Source organism: Lolium perenne, chromosome 4 (genome assembly GCF_019359855.2).
Source record: "Lolium perenne isolate Kyuss_39 chromosome 4, Kyuss_2.0, whole genome shotgun sequence".
In the NCBI taxonomy this organism is placed as follows: Eukaryota; Viridiplantae; Streptophyta; class Magnoliopsida; order Poales; family Poaceae; genus Lolium; species Lolium perenne.
In genome coordinates this window covers 59,195,269-59,219,359 of record NC_067247.2, presented here as the reverse complement: position 1 = coordinate 59,219,359, position 24,091 = coordinate 59,195,269, and the positions used below count along the sequence as shown (strand labels likewise).

General features: G+C 41.2%; 1 long non-coding RNA gene across 2 annotated transcripts in view; it reads left to right on the top strand.

Moving 5' to 3' along the window:
- LOC127292663 (uncharacterized) overlaps positions 1–24,091 on the top strand; it is an 81,095-nt gene that overhangs the window by 25,331 nt on the left and 31,673 nt on the right. The window contains exon 3 of one of the 2 annotated variants that reach the window (XR_007845298.2): positions 18,027–18,129. This is a non-coding gene — a long non-coding RNA (uncharacterized lncRNA). Of the gene's footprint in view, positions 1–18,018; positions 18,130–24,091 lie in introns of both variants that reach the window. The other variant, XR_007845296.2, reaches the window with a different exon arrangement.

Here is a 24,091-nt window from a genome sequence, read left to right as displayed (position 1 = left end):
AGTCCTGAAGCTGCAGCACAGCATATGGATAGCTGTAAGTCTTTATTGACCACGATGTATCTTTTACACATGAAGATGAGAGGTGAGATTGACCACATGCTAGCTGAGTTCACGGACCCTGATAAAGTCCGAACTCGGATGCGTGATTTGAGGGCACAACCACAACATACTACACCTTTCTTTAGCCTAGACAGCTATGTAGATTTGAGTGACCAGTTGTCCCATAAAGATCCACTCACACCCAACTTTGTTCCACATTATCCACATGTGTCAGCATCATATGAGTCTGGATATGGGAGAGATGATTCCAGGAACCTAAACTGCTCGGAGTCACCAATCGAGAATTCGACTGGTTGGCATTTCGGGGAACCATTTGGAGATGAAGGAGAACCCATCACTTGTGAGTCAGAGGATGAAGGAGGCGCGGTTGACCAGAATGTCAACCAAAGTTTTGGGCAGGAAGAGAAAGACACCAACTCCATTTCTTTAGATTTGGAGATGGGATTACCCAAAACATCCCAGTACGTCGTAGGTGAGAGTTCTGGAACCAAGAAAAAGAAGAAGAAGAAGATGAGGGGTCAAGTGAATAGGAATCCTACATGGATGACAGGAGAAGATGAGCTGTATCCCACTGGGGATATATATGAGTCTTTATCTAGTTACTTTGGCATGACAGATCTCTGTCTCGGCACTTCGTCCGATTCAGACTACATACCTACGGGAAGAACCTTCATTCCGGACGGTGTCCGGAGGACAAACCGCTGTACCGGATGGACCCCAGGGATGTACGCGGAGGCGAGTTATGATGACGAGGAGTAGAGCTCCAAGGAAGAATAAAGTAATCTAGGTGGTATTGTAATAGAGCGTATTTTAAATTCCCGTTGGCTTGGGCTTTGAGCCAAATAAGTGGTTTATATATACCACATGTAATATAAGTTTGTGAGTGTGTTATGTATTATACAAAGTATATGCATAATAAATGTTTGTTTTGTATTTGCTTCTTGATTTCATTGTGTGACTAGTTCTGGGCATTGAGTTGAGCTCAGAAAGCATTTGCATGGTGTAATTATGAGTAATCGCTCTTTGTTACAGGACTAGGGGGAAATGGCGTTAGTAGAAACCGAAGAGGCTCGCAGAGAGCGGGAAGCAAGAGAAAAAGAGGAGGCAGATGCAGCAGCTAGAGCAGAGAATGCACCACCACCACACCCAATGATGCACCCAGACTTCCAACAGTATATGAGGTCAATGGAGGAAGATAGGAGGCGTTACCAGGAAAGCCAGAGCAAGAACATGCAAGATTTCTTTACCCACGTCATCAATGATAGGGGTAATGAAGGCAAGGGAGTAACTCTATCGGACTTCGAAAATGCAAGACCACTACCATTTACATCAGCTCCAGAACCAATAGACGCTGAAGATTGGCTTATGGATATGGAAAGGAAGCTGAAGACCGTTGGTTGCAACGATGAGGAGAAGATCAGATATACTACTTATCTGTTGTCAGGACCAGCAGCGTCATGGTGGGAGAATCTTGTAGCAGTACACCCTCCTGATAAGGTGTTCACCTGGGAGGAGTTCAAGAAGAAGTTCCGGGAGGCTCATGTTCCGGACAGCGTGGTGGAGCTGAAGAAGAGGGAGTTTGACGAACTACGACAGAATACTGCACCCATTATGCAATATGTTCGGGATTTTAACAGGTTATCCAGGTATGCACCTGAGGATGTAGATACAGAGGAGAAGCGGAAGAAGCGGTTCATGAAAGGCATGAATCCATACATGAAGATGCAACTGAGGTTGGCACGGACTGCCGAATTCCAGGAACTGATTGACTCGGCAATCACTTTCGAGGATGATTATAGGCAAGTCCAGGAGGACAGAAGGAAGAGGGCTCGTATAGAGCCAAGGAAGTATCCAATCAGTAAACCAACACCTGATCGGAGTTTCAAACCCCGATACCGACCTACTACTGGTAATCAATACAACCGGGGAGGTCAGAGTCAGAATCCAATCAACCAGATCATCTGCAACAATTGTGGCCTGAGGGGTCATTTGCAGAAGGATTGTCAGAAACCCAGAATCATCTGTTATGGTTGTGGGAAGGAAGGACACATCAAGCCAGATTGTCCAAACAAGGCATCCTGGAGCGGACAAAGCTCTGGAGGACGAGGTGGAAACAACAACAACAACAACAACCGCAACAACAACAACAACAGCAACCACAACAATAACAACAACAACAACAACAAGAGGGGAAAGCCTTATGGAAAGCTGAACTGCACATCTTTGGAACAAGCGGAAGAGTCGGATCAAACAGTCTTAGGTACGCTAAGCATTCTTACTCATCCTGGCAAAGTATTATTTGATACTGGAGCAACCACATCATTTCTTGCATGGGAGTTTGTGGAAAAATTCGGGCTTAGATGTTCTAAGTTAGAAACTCCTATAACTGTTCTATCCGCGGGGGGAACGATCTTAGTAACCCACGTGAAAGAAGCACAAGTCCTAACCATATGTGACTGTGTGTATTTCGCGGACCTATTCATCATACCCATGAAGGACATATCAGTCATCCTAGGAATGGATTGGTTGACAGAGAATGGAGCGGTGATTAACTGTGGAGACAAAACAGTATCACTTCGCAACTCCATCGGAGGTCGAATAGTGTTCCAAGGAGATAAGTACAGTGAGTTGGAGATCGGATTGGAACTAAATAGCCTGAAGGAGGTGAGAATTGAAGATATTCCTGTAGTGAATGAGTTTAAGGATGTATTTCCTAAGGAACTACCGGGAATGCCACCCGATAGAGAGATAGAATTCACAATCGATCTGATTCCAGGCACAGCACCAATAGCACAACCACCATATAAGATGGGGCCGAAGGAATTAGTGGAACTGAAAGCTCAGATTGATGAGTTAGAACAAAAGGGATTCATTCAAGAAAGTGTGTCACCATGGGGTACACCAGTTATTTTTGTGGATAAAAGAGATGGAGGAAAGAGAATGTGTGGAGATTACAGAAATTTGAACAACGTAACTATCAAGAACAAGTATCCTTTACCTAGAATCCAAGACCTTTTTGATCAAGTTCAAGGAGCGGGAGTCTTCTCGAAGATAGATTTAAGGTCAGGATACCATTAAATCAAGAGGATTGGAGAAGGAAGACCATCGGAATTCCATCTAGGGGATTTTGATTCATTATACTTCCAGAAAAGAATCTGTGTACCAGATGATCCAGAAGTGAAGTCAATCATATTAAAGGAAGCACATGAAACCCCTTATTCCATACATCCAGGAAGTACTAAGATGTATATGGATTTGAAGGAGATGTTCTGGTGGAACAACATGAAAAGAGAAATAGCACAATATGTTTCGGAATGTCATACATGTCAACGAGTGAAGGCAGAACATCAGAGTCCTGCGGGATTACTCAAACCACTAGAGATACCGGAATGGAAATGGGATGAAATCGGAATGGATTTTGTTACTGGTCTACCAATGACTAGTAAGAAGAAGGATATGATATGGGTAATAGTGGACAGGCTTGCCAAGAGTGCTCATTTCATAGCCGTAAACACAAAGGATACTGCAGAAAAGCTTGTGGATATATATGTGAAAGAGATTGTGAGTAAGCATGGAGTACCAAAGAAGATAGTTTCAGATAGAGGTTCAATTTTCACATCAGCATTCTGGAAACAACTACAAGAAGCTTTGGGATCCAAATTGGATTTCTGACAAAGATATCATCCACAAACCGGAGGACAAACCGAAAGAACCAATTAGATACTTGAGGACATGCTTAGAGCTTGTGCTCTGAACTTTGGAGGCTCATGGGAGGACCATTTACCTCTAGCGGAGTTCTCATATAACAACAGTTATCAGAGTAGCATCCAGATGGCACCGTACGAAGCATTGTACGGAAGAAAGTGTCGATCACCAATTTGTTGGTTCGAAACCGGAGAAAACAAGGAGTTTACACCGAACTACATCAAGGAGAGACAAGAAGTCATCGAGGTGATCCGGGATAGACTCAAAATAGCTCAGAGTCGTCAGAAGAGTTACGCCGACTTAAAGAGAAGAGATTGGGAACCGAAAGTGGGAGACATGGTTTATTTAAAGGTTAGTCCAATGAAAGGACTTAAGAGGTTCGGAGTGAAAGGAAAGCTAAGTCCTCGATATATTGGACCATTTAAGATACTCAGTCAGAATCGAGGAACAGCTTTTGAGTTGGAGTTACCGGCACAACTAAGTCAAGTTCATAATGTGTTTCATGTTTCACAACTCAGAAAGTGTTTGAAGGTACCAGATGATCCCATTACATATGAAGAAATAGAATTGCAATCTGATCTAACTTATGTGGAAAGACCGGAAAAGATCTTAGAAGTACAGTGGAAGAAGTTAAGAAACAGAGCAATCAAATACTGCAAAGTTCAATGGCAACATCATCCAGAGCGAGAAGCAACTTGGGAGACGGAAGAAGAATTAAGGAAGTCTTACCCCGAGATGTTCAGGTACCAATCTTAACTTCAGGACAAAGTTTCTGTTAAGGGGGAGAGGCTGTAATAACCCAGAACATAGGAACAGCGAAGGGTAGATTTAGAAATGGGATGTGCATTTCATCGCAAAACGGGGGAAATTTTCACGCCTTATTGCAACTAAACCTAAGAGGGATCGAGGTTCTCTCTCATTTTGCACTTAGGGTTAGGCAATGTGAGTTAGGGAAATTTCGACATGATCTCTTTTGTAACTTGTTACTTTGGGGAATGTTTGCATTTGATAAGTGTTAAACAATTAACTATAAACATCACACCATATAAACATTGAATTTAGAATTCAAACACAAGATATAAAATTCAAATCACTTTGAATTTCAAAGTGAATATCAAATAATATTTCATCAAGAATATAAACATTATATAATACAAAGCTCATAAACCAAAACTTGAGCTTTATTGATATACAACACAATTACAAAGTCTTTACAATATTCTTGATACAAGAATTGAGATATAATGACCAGAATAAAAAAGAAAAGGAAAATTACAAGTTTAATTCTAAACTAAACCTAAACTAAGTGTCTTGAGGATGATCTTCTGGCCATAGCATCATCCAAACCTGCAAAATAAAACAGAGAACAAGAACTAGCCAGAATATAAGTGTTAACACAAGATTCAGTTTAGACAGTTAAGCGTAAATAACACAAAGTTCAGTTTGGACAAGTGAAACTGTCACAAAGACACTTGTGCTTGTCCAAAATCTGGACAGCACAAGATAAACATAGGCAGACCAACCGGAGCAAGTCACGGGGGCTCAAGTTTCACCATATGAAGGCTGTTGCTAGGCAAGCAACAGCAAGGCAAGGCTAGGGGTGAGTCATAAAGTAAATGAGCCTGTGTGTCATGGCCAGGGAAGAAGTAGAGGCCATATAAATAGCACACAAACCCTAGAACCTTGACAGTCGACCAGAATTGCAAATCACCAGGTAAGGGTGAAGCAAGAACAAGCACAGTTCATCCAGTTCATAACCAAGAACAGAAACCAACACAACCAACTTAGCCACCAGGAATCATGGTGACCTGAGAAGATCAACCAGAGATTGGAGGTGAAGGGCTGAGTACAGAAACCCCAAGTCTGCATCAACCAAATATTTCACACTAGGAGCTGGAACAAGGTATACCAAGTTCCTGGACAGATCCAATGGATCTGATCCATCACATATGCATGAAATAAGCATGGGAATGAGCAGATGCTCATATGGGTAGATCATCACTTGGTTTTCACCAAGGATTACTGCCAGTCAAAAAGCTACTAAAAATAGAAAAGCATCTAGGTACAGATCTTGTACACAGAAACTAGCACACATGCACAGATGCACACACTAGCCAGATCACATGCACAGATAGCACCAGTAGATGTATTACAAGGATTAGCAGCTAATAAGACTACACAGTAAATCCTAAGCTATGAACCATCAGTAAACCCTAGATTTTATCAGGCAAACATATTGGCATTCATATCAAGTATGATTCCCAAATATGCAAGCAAAGGTTGAGTAGCCACAAGATCCAACTAACTAAGTAAGCAACCAATCAGTAGCAAGGCTACTGAGGTCACATCACACTTAGCATCAATTAAAAGAAAGACAAATATAACACATCATTATCCAGGAATGGATTCAGATTCAATTGCTTGCTAAACACTCATGAATAGCCAAATCATTTGCAAGCAAGTCATTTAAATCATTACTGAATAAGCAGTTCACCATAATTTAATTAATACAAGCATGAATTTATCACAGATCCATGCTTAGCACTGACAGTAGCACACTATTAAGCAACACAACTTAATCACTGCACCATAGCCACTGGAGCAAGTCCAGTAGCTTGAATGAGCAACAGCATAGTGATGCTTGAGCATCAGCATCACAAGGAAATTGAATCACTTAGCCACAGTATTAATCAGTAAGCCATCACTGACATTGAATTGATCAAATGGATCAATTAGATCAAGTCAAGCTACACAGGGAAGTTAGCCAACAAGCAAGAAATGATCCAATGGATCATTGGCTTGCATAGACAGCACTGAAGCATATCACAGGCACCACTGGCACACACACAAGTGTCACAGATGCATCACAAGTACACCTAGACAAGCAAGCATGATATACCAGTAAACACAAGCAAGCCATAGTCAAGCATAGCATGGCATAATTAGCTTTTGAGCAAGCACAGTAGAGCATGGCAAGTACAGTGCATGCTAGGAGCAGCAGAGAAGCAAGCACAACATGAATAGCAAGCAAAGCAGCATGTGCCAGTACCAGTAAATGGTAACTGGGCCATGAGCTTGCAGTAAACAGAAGCACAGGAAGATTGCGCAGCAATAGCATGGCTCTGCGTGATCACAGGATCACCCGAGAGCAACAGAGCATGAGGAGGAAGAAGAACAGTGGCAAGGGAGGCGCACAGAAGAGAAGGAGGAGATGCAACACTTACTTACGCCTGGAAGCAGAAGCTAGGGCATGGCGAGGCAGTGCTCACGCGGCCCTAACAGCTGCAAGTCCAGGGAAGGCGCCGACGTTACGCCGGCGAAACCCAAAACACGAACCAGCACCACCGTAGCAGATGCACCTGAGGCGACGGCACGAGTACTGCGAGCAGCACCCGCGCCAAGCCAACCCCAGGAGCGCACCCATCGTCGGCAAGGACGAGAGCTCGTCGGAGTAGTTCGTCAAGGCGAATCTCCGCGAGATCCAGGACGGAGGCGATTCGCCAGGAGAGGACGAGAAGGGGAAAACTACGCGGACAGATCGATAGATCTGCACACGGCGGTTCTAGTTCGGTAGGTGGCTACGGCGGAGGAGCACGGTGATGGCCGGAGCGAGGCGGCGGCCATGGCGGCGACGCCATCGCCAGAGCGTCGCGAGAGGCTAGGGTTAGAGGTGAACGAGAGAGAGAGGGCCGAGTGAGTGAGAGAGAGGTGGGCCGTTCGGCGCCACCGAACCCAAAAGAGATTGGCCTTATTGGGCTGTCCCTGGGTTTAGGTAAATGGGCTGGGCCCAATATGGGTCCAGGGGGGTATTTTAGTCTTTTAACATTTAATAAAAAGCCAGAACTTTACCAAATTTTAATAAATCAAATACAACTCTAAAAATCCATTAAAAATTGGATTAATGAATGAAAAATAAATCTTAACAAGAATAAAATATGAAATGGAATTTATGAAACAAATTCAAAATTATGAATTTTAAGAATTTAAATAATAACTTGGAATTTAAAATTATTATTTCCTTGTAATTAGAATTCAAGGAAAAATCTCAAATAAGTTCAAATACTTATTTTCAAACATTTCAAAATGAAATTCTAATATTCCAAGTCATTTCTATTGAAAAGGGTATTTTTCCAAGAAAAATACTATATTCCTTTTTATTCCAAAAACTATAGAGGTAACTCAATAATTTCAAATTATTTTTGGAATGATTAAGGAAATCATCAAGTAAAATAGTTTTACTTTGAATTGTGTACTTTGTGTGAATTAAAAGGATTAATACTTTTAAATCAATTGTAAATTACTGTCAAAGACATAAATCTTAAACGCAACCCTAAATTGATATGACTCAGCGGGGTAAAGGGATCCAACATAAAATAATACATCCATGATTGCCTTATTTGGATTTTATAACATTGTCCTTACCGGACAATGATGCTTCTTACAGAACCCGAGGTCCAGGTTCCATCAACTGCATTGAACTGCACTATCTCGCAGTCCACAGGCAAGTTCACCCTTGCTCATGTCAACTTGAGTATTTTTATTACTTTAATGCAAAGCTATATACTTATCATTCCTGCATCGCAAATGAAATGTTACTTTCCAACTATGAATATGACTATGTGGCTGGCAATGGAACCATGGTATGTGTTGATATGGTGGAGGTTCCATTGCAATGGGTTATATCACCCTAGGATTAATTACCAATGCCGTCCAGTGATTCTAGCGCCGTGCAAATCGCGTTGACCATGAGATCTATAATGGCTCTGGGGAAGCCAGCCGTATCTTTTCCCTTCTGCACGCCAACGGATTGGTAGAGCCGGTGGGGTGTTGGAGGCACTTCCGCAATAGGTTGGGATATCCTTTTAAATCCCCATCCATTAGTGATGATAAGCTCTACCATCTATGAAGGATTGTCCGGAGTACACCGTGAGTAAAGCCGTATTATTGGGGGAAGTCTACTGTGGGTGTACGGTTGGACAAAAGGGTGGGTTTGCAGTCACGGAGAAGGCGGTGTGGGCTTGGATCTTTATACCTGGCCTCACACCAAAGGAAGTGTGAACGGGGGCAAGTCCCTGCGGATGGCAAAAAGGGTGAGATCTCTTGTGGGAAAAGTAACGCACCTCTGCAGAGTGTATCAAATTGTGGCTGTCACTCCCTGTTCCGGGAAGGGAACTGCGAACGCGGCAGGAAAGGAACTCCACGAAGTTCTAGTCAACCTGTGAAGACTGACGGGCATAGTTTTCATAATAAAAGCAACCTTTTGAAGAAATGATTGCAAAACATGCATTGACCTGCGATTTCCTGATCAATGGTCGTAGCTAGTGCATCAAACACCTTTTACTCTTTTAGAACTTGCTGAGTACCCCTGTACTCACTTTCTTTCGACACCCTTGCTAGACTGTGATCCGGAAGTGGAGGCCATCAACGATGGAGCACCGGAAGGAAGTTATGAGCTGGTCTACGAAGAACCTGATCTTACCGGTGGAGTGGAAGGCGTAGACTATGGGATAGTATACGGACCAGATGACATGGAGGTGGAGGAGTAGTGACATACCCTAGCATCATAGAGCCGAGCAACGTAGAACTTACCTAAATAAGTTGTTGAGCTCTTCATATTTAGTTATAAGTTGTAATCGTACTTTAGTAGTATCTTAGGATGTTCTCATAGGACCTGTGAGAATATCAACTTGTAAGACAATGTTTGTAATAATGTATGGAGTGTTATGACCTGCAATGTTTCTGTTGTATCACTCTGAGGGATATGGCAAATTGTGAAGAAGTCCCTTCACAAAGATCATATCAACGACTTGTATACTACAACATGCAGTGGTATGCTGGGTCACCGCACCTATAGAACCTGAAGAACAAATAAAAGTTGAACCTGCTGTTGCAATAGTTAAAGATCTTGTGACTGAAAATTTGGAGGAAGGTCATATTATTTTCTGTGAAGATGCTTCTAATATTGTTTCAAATCCTAATAAACCCAAGCAAGCTAGTGTTCCTATGCTATCTGTTAGAATTGGTGATCATTGCTATTATGGTTTATGTGATATTGGTGCAAGTATTAGTGCTATTCCTTATGAGCTTTATACGGAGATTATGCATGAAATTGATTCTTGTGAACTTGAAGATATTGATGTGGTTATTCAGCTAGCTAATAGAGAAACTATTTCTCCAATTGGTATTGTTCGAGATGTGGAAGTTCTATGTGGTAAGATTAAATATCCCGCTGACTTTTTGGTACTTGGTTCTGCTGCTAGTGATTATTGTCCTATTATTTTTGGTAGACCTTTTCTAAATACTTGTGGAGCTATTATAGATTGCAAGAAAGAGAAAATTTTGACTAAATTTGCTGGTGAATCATATGAGTTTAACTTCTCTAAATTTACCAAAACTCCTTATAAAGCTGATTTGCCTAGTAATGATTTTAAAATGGAACAGTGTGCATCTATTGTTCTTGTTCCTAATAATCCTTTGCAGTAACATTTAGAGAATAGCGAGAGTGAAGTTTTTAGGAAAGAAAGAGATGAGCTTGAGGAAATTTTTCTTCGTCAACCTATTCTTAAGCATGATTTACCGGTGGAAGATCTGGGTACAACACCGCCACCAAAGGAAGATCCTGTCTTTGATTTAAAACCTTTGCCTGATAATCTTAAATATGCTCATATTGATGATAAGAAAATATATCCTGTTATTATTAGTTCTAAGCTTACAGAGTTTGAAGAAGAAAGGCTATTGGAAATACTAAAGAAACACCGAGGTGCTATTGGCTACACTCTTGATGATTTGAAGGGGATTTCTCCCTCTATTTGCCAACACGCCATCAATATGGAAGAAGATGCGAAGCCTGTTGTTGAACCTCAGCGTCGTCTAATTCCTAAGATGAAGGATGTGGTAAGAAATGAGGTCTTACGACTTCTTGAAGCTGGTATTATATATCCTATTGCTGATAGTAGATGGGTTAGTCCTGTGCATTGTGTTCCTAAGAAAGGAGGAATGACTGTTGTGCCTAATGATAATGATGAGCTCATACCTCAAAGAGTGGTTGTAGGGTATAGAATGTGCATTGATTATCGAAAAGTTAATAAAGTTACTAAAAAAGATCATTACCCTTTGCCTTTTATTGATCAAATGTTAGAAAGGTTATCTAAAAATACTCATTTTTGTTTTCTTGATGGTTATTCTGGATTTTCACAAATTGCTGTTAAAACTAAAGATCAAGAGAAGACCACTTTCACTTGTCCCTATGGAACTTATGCTTATAGGCGTATGCCTTTTGGTTTATGTAATGCTCCTGCTACTTTTCAAAGATGCATGTCTGCTATTTTTCATGGTTTTTGCGAAAGTATTGTAGAGGTATTCATGGATGATTTTTCTGTCTATGGGAATTCTTTTGATAATTGCTTGCGGAACCTCGACAAAGTTTTGCAGAGATGTGAAGAAACTAACCTTGTTCTTAATTGGGAGAAATGCCACTTTATGGTTAATGAAGGAATTGTATTGGGGCATAAAATTTCCGAGAGAGGTATTGAAGTTGATAGAGCTAAAGTTGAAGCAATTGAGAAGATGCCCTATCCCAGGGATGTTAAAGGTATTCGTAGTGTTCTTGGTCATGCTGGGTTTTATAGGAGGTTTATTAAAGACTTCTCCAAGATTTCAAAGCCTCTTACTAATCTTCTTCAAAAAGATGTACCTTTTGTTTTTGATGATGATTGTAAGGAAGCTTTTGAAACTCTTAAGAAAGCCTTAACCACTGCTCCTATAGTTGAACCTCCTGATTGGAATTTACCATTTGAAATTATGTGTGATGCTAGTGATTTTGCTGTAGGCGCTGTTCTTGGACAGCGAGTAAACAAAAAACTGAATGTTATTCATTATGCTAGTAAAACTCTTGATGTTGCTCAAAGAAATTATGCTACTACTGAAAAGGAATTGTTAGCTGTAGTCTTTGCTTGTGATAAGTTTAGATCTTATATTGTTGATTCAAAAGTTACTATTCATACTGATCATGCTGCAATCAGATACCTTATGCAAAAGAAAGATGCTAAGCCAAGCAATGTTGTCAGAATCGTGATTCTTAATCGGATCGGAACCTCTATGGTAGGATCGTAAACTGTAGAATCTTAACTTTTGGAATCGTAAAATCTTAGATTCTACTTGGTAGAATCGTTGAATCGTTTCACTCAATTTGGGTTGTAAAGTCGTAGAATCGTATAGTAGAATCATGATTCTGACAACTATGAAGCCAAGGCTTATTAGATGGGTACTTCTGTTGCAAGAATTTGATTTACATATTGTAGATAGGAAAGGTGCTGATAATCCTGTTGCTGATAATTTGTCTAGATTGGAAAATATTGCTTATGATCCTGTTCCTGTTAATGATAGTTTTCCAAATGAACAATTGGCTGCAATAAAGGTGAGTTCGCGAGATAGTCCTTGGTATGCTGATTATGCTAACTTTATTGTTTCCAAGTACTTGCCTCCAACCTTTTCAGCTCAGCAAAGGAGGAAATTCTTTTATGACTTGAGGCATTATTTCTGGGATGACCCACACTTATATAAAGAAGGAGTGGATGGTATTCTGCGAAGACGTGTTCCCGAATATGAACAACAGGAGATATTGAGTAAATGTCATGGTAGTGCTTATGGAGGACATCACGCCGGAGAAAGAACCGCTCAAAAGGTTCTACAATCAGGTTTTTATTGGCCAACTCTCTTCAAAGATGCAAGGAAGTTTATTTTATCTTGTGATGAATGCCAAAGGGTTGGTAATATCTCCAGACGCAATGAAATGCCTATGAATTATACTCTTGTTATTGAACCGTTCGATTGTTGGGGATTTGACTTCATGGGACCTTTTCCCTCTTCATAAGGTAACACTCATATACTTGTTGCTGTTGATTATGTTACTAAATGGGTGGAAGCCATACCTACAAAAAAGTGCTGATGGTGAGACCTCTTTAAGAATGCTTTTAGATATTATTTTCCTAGATTTGGAGTTCCTAGATATATTATGACTGATGGAGGTTCTCATTTTATTCATGGTGGTTTTAGAAAGACTCTTGCTAGATATGGTATTAATCATAGAATTGCTTCCGCTTATCATCCTCAAACTAGTGGGCAAGTAGAATTATCAAATAGAGAGATTAAATCTATCTTGCAAAAGACTGTTAATAAAACTAGAAAGAATTGGGCTAGTAAATTGAAGGATGCACTTTGGGCTTATAGAACTGCTTATAAAAATCCCATGGGAATGTCACCTTATAAAATGGTTTATGGGAAATCTTGTCATTTAACTTTAGAACTAGAGCACAAAGCTTATTGGGCTGTTAGAGAATTAAATAAAGATCCTAAACTTGCCGGTAATAAGAGGTTGTTGCAATTGAGTTCTCTAGATGAATGGAGAAGTGAAGCTTATGAAAATGCTAAACTCTTTAAAGAGAAAGTTAAAAAATGGCATGATAGAAGGATTATCAAGAGAGAATTTAATATTGGGGATAAAGTCCTATTGTATCGGTCTCGTCTCAGATTCTTTGCAGGAAAATTACTCTCGAAATGGGAAGGACCGTATGTTGTCGAGGAGGTGTATCGTTCAGGAGCAATTAAAATTAACTCTCTCCAAGGCAATGCCACGCAAGTGGTGAATGGACAAAGACTCAAGCATTATATCTCAGGTGATTCTTATAATGTTGATGTTGATATTATTTGAGTGGAAACACCGGAGGCTTTCATCAAAGGACAAATTGACAGTCCGCCAGAACTCGACTTTGAATAGGTAACAGTACCGGTAATGAAAAGTTCGCAATTTACTTTCCGAACAATATTTTTGCTGTTTTTGGAAAATATGAAAAATTACGAGATCGAAACGGAGTGGAGGAGACGCACGAGGGCGTGCCACCATATGCCGGCGCGGCCTGGCCTGGGCCTGCGCCGCCCTATGGTTTGGCCGCCTCGTCGCCCCTTTCCGACTCTGGTCCGATCTGGTACTTTCCTTTTGTCGTGAAAATTTTTGCTATATAATCCCCCGGACCCCTGGAGGTCCGTATATCGTTTTCTCGATGTGTTTTGTTTCGAGCTATTTCTGCCAGGATCTGTTTTCAGTTTAGAAGCACCATGGTCTCCAAGAACAAGGGCAAGGAGCTTCCGGATGAAGATAATCAAGATCTTGAGTGGAAAGAGGAAGACAAGAGCGTCAAGGAAGAAGATGAAGAAGAGGTGGAGGAAGACTCGCGTGCACACCCGCGTGCTACCATCGCAAGCGTCAAGGTGGTGGACAATCCCTTCAGTGCAAACAAGAGCGCAAGAATTCGCACCGGAGGAGGGGTTCCACGTCATTACCTAGCTCCGAAGACATCTTTCTCAGGCACTCATCATCCCTTCCGCAATCTAATTTTCAATAATCAAATTGAAAGGATTCCCAGGGCAGCATTGCCCAGCAATTGGGATATAGATCGTTCTAACGCTGCAGGAAGGACGAAGCCTGAAGGTGAAGAGTGGGGAAATAACTCCAAGAATTGGGACTCACCGTCGGACATACTTCTTAACCGCGTCGAGCACAATTCGGAGATGATTCGCAACCTCACATACAAGATTGATGAGCTTCAGGAGCTTGTTGAGAAGCTTGTCAGGAATTCATCACCACCATCGCCGAAGGAGTAATTCATCATCGGTATTGGCATCCCCTTGGTTTGTTCCAAGCTTGGGGGAGTGCCGCGGTATCACATCATCACTATCTTTTACTTTTTACTATCAAGTAGTGTCATATCATGAATAGGGAAGTTATCATAATATCATGAATAGGGAAGTTATCATATAAGATGGGTTGCAGTTTGGAAGTATCTCTCCTTTAGTTGGTTGTCTATGTATCCCTTGGTGTGAGTTATCGTTATGGAATATTAATGAGAAGTCTTATCATTTACATATTGCACATCTTATTTTAGTTTGCAATCTCTACTATATGATTTACCTTGTTCTAGTATTGGTATCACTTTGGGAGCATTGAATAAATCTATTTGGTTTTGGCAAACTTAGCATTGGTCAATAGCAACAACACTTTGAGGTTTAAGTAGAAAAGAGAAATACATGTAGTTGTTTCATTGTCTTTCTTTCTTGTTAGCTCATAGCTTATTATTCTGAAGTTAAAATTGTTTGTGCTTATAAGGAAGATGCATGATTGTTTCTATCACATGTATATTTGTTTGTTTCCCTCGACTCTTATGCTTGCTAATTAACCTAGCTAGCCAAAGACCATCTTGAGAGGGAATACTTCTCGTGCATCCAAACCTTAACCCAAACCTATGCCATTTGTGTCCACCATACCTACCTACTACATGGTATTTTCTGCCATTCCAAGTAAATACTTCATGTGCTACCTTTAAATAATTCAAAATTTACTATCTCTTATTTGTGTCAATGTTTTATAGCTCATGAGGAAGTATGTGGTGTTTTATCTTTCAATATTGTTGGGCAACATTCACCAATGGACTAGTGGCTTCATCCGCTTATCCAATAATTTTGCAAAAAGAGCTGGCAATGGGATTCCCAGTCCCAAATTAATTAAACTAAATAGACACTCCTCCATGGTATGTGATTGATGTACGGCACCCGAAGGATTCGGTTAGCCATGGCTTGTGTAAGCAAAGGTTGGGGGGAGTGTCATCATCATAATAAAACCAAAATAAAAAGGCACTCCTTCATGGTATGAGATTGTTGGCAGGCACCCGAGGATTCGGTTAGCCATGGTTTGTGAAAGAAAGGTTGGAAGGAGTGCCACACAAAATAAAAATAAAATGGGAGCCGCTCTTTGAAGGTTGTCTGGCAAGGGGGTTAGAGTACCCGCTACCAGTCGTTGACAACAACAAACACCTCTCAAAATGTTACTTTTATTATCTCTATATGATTTCAAAACTGAAAAGCTCTAGCACATGATTTAATCACTGCTTCCCTCTGCGAAGGGCCTGTATTTTACTTTATGTTGGGTCAGTAAACCTATTTCCCTCCATCTCAAGCAAGCATTTGAGTAGTTGTGATCAAACCATTATACTGTGATCTGCTTCATCATGTCTTTTATTCTTCCTTGTTTAGTACAAGTTTTATCTGAATGAATATAGCTTTGCAAGTTATCAATGATTATGAGGAGACTATTATGATTGAGTATGCAAGTTGTGCAATATAAACTTTAACATGAGAGCATTGCTCGATAGATAAGTATAACCTGTTAATTGTTCTCTGACCAAGAACGAAGTTTGCCATCACCAACTATGATTTCTTATGCACCTTTATTTGTGATTACTTTATACTTGTTTCAAGTTGAGTTATATGAGGAAGTTGTTTACTAGAATGTCTTGTGTGAATGAACATGATGCTTCTTGTCTGTATTTTATTTATCGACTCTTCACTCCATAAACATGTGGTCCTGTTTACCGAGTTCAGTTTCGCTTGGGGACAAGCGAAGTCTAAGCTTGGGGGGAGTTGATACGTCCAATTTGCATCACTATTTTGTATCATAATTTGCTGTTATTCATTGATATATTTCATATTTGGACACAATACTTATGTTATTTCATCTATTTTGCATGTTTCATCATTATTGGAGGATCGAGCACCGGAGCCAGGATTCTGCTGGAAAAAGCACCGCCAGAATGCAATATTTCGGAAGATCAACTGTGGAAGGAAATTATACCAAAAATCCTATTTTTCCAGATGACGAAGGAAGCCAGAAGGGGGAGCTGAGAAGACCCAAGGTGGGGCCAGACCACAGGCCGGCGCGGCCCATGGCCTGGCCGCGCCACCTTGTGGTGTGGGGGCCCCACAGCCTCTTTCGCCTCCTTTTCTTCGCGAAACCCTTCGTCCCGAAGACCTAAGCCACAGAGGGTACCTCGCGAAGAGTTACAGCCGCCTCTGCGGGGCGGAGAACACCAGAGAGAAAAGAGCTCTCCGGCGGGCTGAGATCCGCCGGGGAAATTCCCTCCGGGAGGGGGAAATCGACGCCATCGTCACCGTCATCGAGCTGGACATCATCTCCATCACCATCATCATCATCTCCACCATCATCACCGCCGTCTCCACCGCTGGACATCGTCACCGCCGTAGCAATTTGGGTTTGACCTTGATTGTTTGATAGGGGAAACTCTCCCGGTATCGATTTCTACTTGTTGTTGATGCTATTGAGTGAAACCATTGAACCAAGGTTTATGTTCAGATTGTTATTCATCATCATATCACCTCTGATCATGTTCCATATGATGTCTCATGAGTAGTTCGTTTAGTTCTTGAGGACATGGGTGAAGTCTAACTGTTAGTAGTGAACTATGGTTGAGTAATATTCAATGGTATGATATTTAAGTTGTGGTGTTATTCTTCTAGTGGTGTCATGTGAACGTCGACTACATGACACTTCACCTTTATGGGCCTAGGGGAATGCATCTTGTACTCGTTTGCCAATTGCGGGGTTGCCGGAGTGACAGAAACCTAAACCCCCGTTGGTATATCGATGCAGGAGGGATAGCAGGATCTCAGAGTTTAAGGCTGTGGTTAGATTTATTCTTAATTACTTTCTTGTAGTTGCGGATGCTTGCAAGGGGTATAATCACAAGTATGTATTAGTCCTAGGAAGGGCGGTACATTAGCATAGGTTCACCCACACAACACTTATCATAACAATGAAGATTATTTAGCCGTATGTAGCGAAAGCACTAGACTAAAATCCCGTGTGTCCTCGAGAACGTTTGGTCATTATAAGTAAACAACCCGGCTTGTACTTTGTGCTAAAAAGGATTGGGCCACTCGCTGCAATTATTACTCTCGCACTTTATTTACTCGTACTTTATTCGTCTGTTACATCAAAACCCCCTGAATACTTGTCTGTGAGCATTTACAGTGAATCCTTCATCAAAACTGCTTGTCAACACCTTCTGCTCCTCGTTGGGTTCGACACTCTTTCTTATCGAAGATACTATGATACACCCCCTATACTTGTGGGTCATCACATATATGTTGTCGCTGGTTGCCTCCCTATAAAAATATATAATCTTTGTGAGGAAACCTGGAGTAATCATTAAAGGTTTCTGTACTCCGTGATTTTCATCTGATTGTGGTAGACCTGGGCCTTCCATGAACTAGTAGTAGTCAGTCATATGAAGTTATGCTTCTGCTTTGAATAGTCTCATTTTATTGCGAACTTTCTGTTTGATCAAAGAAAGAAACACAATCACTTAGCCACGATGCTTATTGCAAGCTTTTGTTTGTTTGCAGATGTGAAGGAGACATGGTGCTTACCTGTGTGCTGGAGCGCATCAACGACAGCCACGGCACAGCGTTTGCAGTGTTGAGTTCTCTGCAGTAGTCATTCCTTCTATGGAGTAAGTGTTCGGTTTAACTTATCCTCTTTGTTATCAGGTTGATAGGCCATTTTTCCATGACGTTACTCTGTGACATGGAATCTATGGTCTGCATAGCTTTGTATGAGCATCTAGTTCAGGCTATGTTATGTTCATTTACGGTCCCTGCTGTACATGTTCCTTTTTGTTTGGAGTCTGATATAAGTCATATTGATCTCTGTAAAAAATTATGTTCTCTGAACTAGTACATATATTCCAGTGAAAAGTTTGTAAGTAAGTAGACTTGCAGTACTATTTAATGGATTATGCTTATTCTTATCCTCCAGTAGCAGTAGTGACAAGGTATTAACTTGTCAATGCCTACGGGTTGTAGACTAGGGTTTAGTTGGAAGTAGAGGGCAAGTAGATCTCGAAGGTTTCAGCCGAAAAGTACTCGACGATTATGAAAACTAGGGTTTGAGAGACAATGATTCGATGCTTTCTTTGTCCCTCGACTCCCCCTTATATAGGAGGTGGAGTCGAGGGATTCGTACTGTACAAGTTACAGAGCCCGGGAGGGTTTACAACTCATCCCGCAAGATTACAAACACCATCTCTATTACAATTCTAATTTTCCTTAATATCAACTTGGGCTTCCGAATCTTCATATTCTTCGGGTCGTGGGCCTTCAGTAAACCCAGGGTACTATCTTCGGCAGGCCCATTGGGGATGCCTATGTCAGTAGCCCCCGAGATTTTGCTTGAATCGTAGAGTCAGGGAAAATCTCCACTGTTTATTTTTACTCGACAACTTAATACTTCACTATATTTCTTCATATGAATTTCTATATTGTACAGGGATAATGGTAGTTGGGGCTAGTTCATCTGACGGATCAGGTACTAGTTAACGGCTCTAGTGGCAATCCGCAAAAACCTACTTCAAGATCACGTCCCTGGACATGATCTCGGGATACTGGTGTAAACTTCGACAGGTGCCGCTTAAGGTCTTACCATTCTGTCGAGTCCCAGTCATATTTATCGGGTACCTAACGCGTCCGTTAGGATTTTTCTTCGTATCTGTTGATATGGATAAAAGTAGCAAACCGACGTCAGAGACGGCGCCACGCCACACAGAACGGATCTGGGGTCTTACCTTCGCAAATTTGCGGCATTCAGAAATTGTTCGCAACTTTGGCGTTCTGAGAATATATTGTCGAGTGCTTATTCGGCTGTTGGAATGGCACATTTTATTGAGTCAACGGATGACTTATATTGCTCTCCCGATGGGAGTATATGTAGAGTTATATATATAACTCAAAATATGCTCACTTTTTCTTCTTCTTTTCCTCCATCTCTCTCTTTTTTTTTCATCGGGCACGCGAACAGCGTTCCCGATGGGAGTAGCCCCCGAGGCTACAACCAAGGACTTGTGCTTGGGTGTAGGTGATGGCGTGTATTTCACACGTTCGTTGGGCAACCCCAAGAGGAAGGTATGATGCGCACAGCAGCAAGTTTTCCCTCAGAAAGAAACCAAGGTTTATCGAACCAGGAGGAGCCAAGAAGCACGTTGAAGGTTGATGGCGGCGGGATGTAGTGCGGCGCAACACCAGGGATTCCGGCGCCAACGTGGAACCTGCACAACACAACCAAAGTACTTTGCCCCAACGAAACAGTGAGGTTGTCAATCTCACCGGCTTGCTGTAACAAAGGATTAACCGTATTGTGTGGAAGATGATTGTTTGCAGAAAACAGTAGAACAAGTATTGCAGTAGATTGTATTTCAGTAAAGAGAATTGGACCGGGGTCCACAGTTCACTAGAGGTGTCTCTCCCATAAGACAAACAGCATGTTGGGTGAACAAATTACAGTTGGGCAATTGACAAATAAAGAGAGCATGACCATGCACATACATATCATGATGAGTATAGTGAGATTTAATTGGGCATTACGACAAAGTACATAGACCGCCATCCAGCTGCATCTATGCCTAAAAAGTCCACCTTCAGGTTATCATCCGAACCCCCTCCAGTATTAAGTTGCTAACAACAGACAATTGCATTAAGTATTGCGCGTAATGTAACTAGTGACTACATCCTTGAACATAGCACTAATGTTTTATCCCTAGTGGCAACAGCACATCCATAACCTTAGTGGTTCTTGTCACTCCGCCAGATTCACAGAGGCATGAACCCACTATCGAGCATAAATACTCCCTCTTGGAGTTACTAGCATCAACTTGGCCAGAGCATCTACTAATAACGGAGAGCATGCAAGATCATAAACAACACATAGACATAGCTTTGATAATCAACATAACAAGTATTCTCTATTCATCGGATCCCAACAAACGCAACATATAGAATTACAGATAGATGATCTTGATCATGTTAGGCAGCTCACAAGATCCGACAATGATAGCACAATGGGGAGAAGACAACCATCTAGCTACTGCTATGGACGCATAGTCCAGGGGTAGAATACTCACACATCACACCGGAGGCGACCATGGCGGCGTAGAGTCCTCCGGGAGATGATTCCCCTCTCCGGCAGGGTGCCGGAGGCGATCTCCTGGATCCCCCGAGATGGGATCGGCGTTGGCGGCGTCTCTGGAAGGTTTTCCGTATCGTGGTTCTCGGTACTGGGGGTTTCGTCACGGAGGCTATTTGTAGGCGGAAGGGCAGGTCAAGAGGCGGCACGGGGGCCCCACACCACAGGGCCGCGCGGCCAAGGGGGGGGGGGCGCCGCCCTAGGGTGTGGCCCCCTCGTGGCCCCTCTTCGTCTCTCCTTCGGACTTCTGGAAGCTTCGTGGAAAAATAGGCCCCTGGGCTTTGATTTCGTCCAATTCCGAGAATATTTCCTTACTAGGATTTCTGAAACCAAAAACAGCGAAAAAACAGAATCGGCACTTCGGCATCTTGTTAATAGGTTAGTTCCAGAAAATGCACGAATATGACATAAAGTGTGCATAAAACATGTAGATAACATCAATAATGTGGCATGGAACATAAGAAATTATTGATACGTTGGAGACGTATCAGCATCCCCAAGCTTAGTTCTGCTCGTCCCGAGCAGGTAAAACGATAACACAGATAATTTCTGGAGTGACATGCCATCATAATCTTGATCATACTATTTGTAAAGCATATGTAGTGAATGCAGCGATCAAAACAATGTATATGACATGAGTAAACAAGTGAATCATAAAGCAAAGACTTTTCATGAATAGCACTTGAAGACAAGCATCAATAAGTCTTGCATAAGAGTTAACTCATAAAGCAATAATTCAAAGTAAAAGCATTGAAGCAACACAAAAGAATATTAAGTTTCAGCGGTTGCTTTCAACTTGTAACATGTATATCTCATGGATATTGTCAACATAGAGTAATATAATAAGTGCAATAAGCAAGTATGTAGGAATCAATGCACAGTTCACACAAGTGTTTGCTTCTTGAGGTGGAGAGAAATAGGTGAACTGACTCAACATTGAAAGTAAAAGAATGGTCCTCATAGAGGAAAAGCATCGATTGCTATATTTGTGCTAGAGCTTTGATTTTTGAAAACATGAAACAATTTTGTCAACGGTAGTAATAAAGCATATGCATCATGTAAATTATATCTTATAAGTTGCAAGCCTCATGCATAGTGTACTAATAGTGCCCGCACCTTGTCCTAATTAGCTTGGACTACCGGATCATCACAATGCATTGTTTTTACCAAGTGTCACAAAGGGGTACCTCTATGCCGCCTGTACAAAGGTCTAAGGAGAAAGCTCGCATTGGATTTCTCGCTATTGATTATTCTTCAACTTAGACATCCATACCGGGACAACATAGACAACAGATAATGGACTCCTCTTTTATGCATAAGCATGTAACAACAATTAATAATTTTCTCATTTGAGATTGAGGATATATGTCCAAAACTGAAACTTCCACCATGGATCATGGCTTTAGTTAGCGGCCCAATGTTCTTCTCTAACATATGCATGCTTAACCATAAGGTGGTAGATCTCTCTTACTTCAGACAAGACGAACATGCATAGCAACCCACATGAAATTCAACAATGAATAGTTGATGGCGTCCCCAGTAAACATGGTTATCGCACAACAAGCAACTTAATAAGAGATAAAGTGCATAATTACATATTCAATACCACAATAGTTTTTAAGCTATTTGTCCCATGAGCTATATATTGCAAAGGTGATGATGGAATTTTAAAGGTAGCACTCAAGCAATTTACTTTGGAATGGCGGAAAATACCATGTAGTAGGTAGGTATGGTGGACACAAATGGCATAGTGGTTGGCTCAAGTATTTTGGATGCATGAGAAGTATTCCCTCTCGATACAAGGTTTAGGCTAGCAAGGCTTATTTGAAACAAACACAAGGATGAACCGGTGCAGCAAAACTCACATAAAAGACATATTGAAAACATTATAAGACTCTACACCGTCTTCCTTGTTGTTCAAACTCAATACTAGAAATTATCTAGACCTTAGAGAAACCAAATATGCAAACCAAATTTTAGCATGCTCTATGTATTTCTTCATTAATGGGTGCAAAGCATATGATGCAAGAGCTTAAACATGAGCACAACAATTGCCAAGTATCACATTACCCAAGACATTCATAGAAATTACTACATGTATCATTTTCCAATTCCAACCATATAACAATTTAACGAAGGAGAAACTTCGCCATGAATACTATGAGTAGAAACCAAGGACATACTTGTCCATATGCTACAGCGGAGCGTGTCTCTCTCCCATAAAGTGAATGCTAGGATCCATTTTATTCAAACAAAACAAAAACAAAAACAAACCGACGCTCCAAGAAAAAGCACATAAGATGTGATGGAATAAAAATATAGTTTCAGGGGAGGAACCTGATAATGTTGTCGATGAAGAAGGGGATGCCTTGGGCATCCCCAAGCTTAGATGCTTGAGTCTTCTTGATATATGCAGGGGTGAACCACCGGGGCATCCCCAAGCTTAGAGCTTTCACTCTCCTTGATCATGTTGCATCATACTCCTCTCTTGATCCTTGAAAACTTCCTCCACACCAAACTCAAAACAACTCATTAGAGGGTTAGTGCACAATATAAATTGACATATTCAGAGGTGACACAATCATTCTTAACACTTCTGGACATTGCATAATGCTACTGGACATTAGTGGATCAAAGAAATTCATCCAACATAGCAAAAGAGGCAATGCGAAATAAAAGGCAGAATCTGTCAAAACAGAACAGTTCGTATTGACGAATTTTAAAATGGCACCAGACTTGCTCAAATGAAAATGCTCAAATTGAATGAAAGTTGCGTACATATCTGAGGATCATGCACATAAATTGGCTTAATTTTCTGAGCTACCTACAGGGAGGTGGACCCAGATTCGTGACAGCAAAGAAATCTGGAACTGTGCAGTAATCCAAATCTAGTACTTACTTTTCTATCAACGGCTTAACTTGGCACAACAAAACACAAAACTAAGATAAGGAGAGGTTGCTACAGTAGTAAACAACTTCCAAGACACAAAATAAAAACAAAGTACTGTAGGTAAAAACATGGGTTGTCTCCCATAAGCGCTTTTCTTTAACGCCTTTCAGCTAGGCGCAGAAAGTGTGTATCAAGTATTATCGAAGGGTGGTGCATTCTCAGCGGGGTGCGGAGTTTTCTCAACCAGGCATAGTATATTAGATACATAAGTTTTAGCATCTCCCTTTTCATTAGTCTTAGGCGTGCTACTCTCATCAAACAAATTTTCAGGAACAAGCCAAGCATAGTTATTTTCTAGTGCATCATTCATAGCTAGGAGCTTACATGGTATTGGTGCTTTGATCTCCCCTCCATCATCAATATTATTAGTGTATCTTATTCTATCCATATCCATCTTTTCAAGGAGGCTAACAAAATTAGTAGGAGAACCGAGCATATTAAATTTAGCAAAGACCTTTCTAGCTTCTCTTGCTAGACCACCAAATTCTCTAAGAAGGGTTTCTAAAACAAAA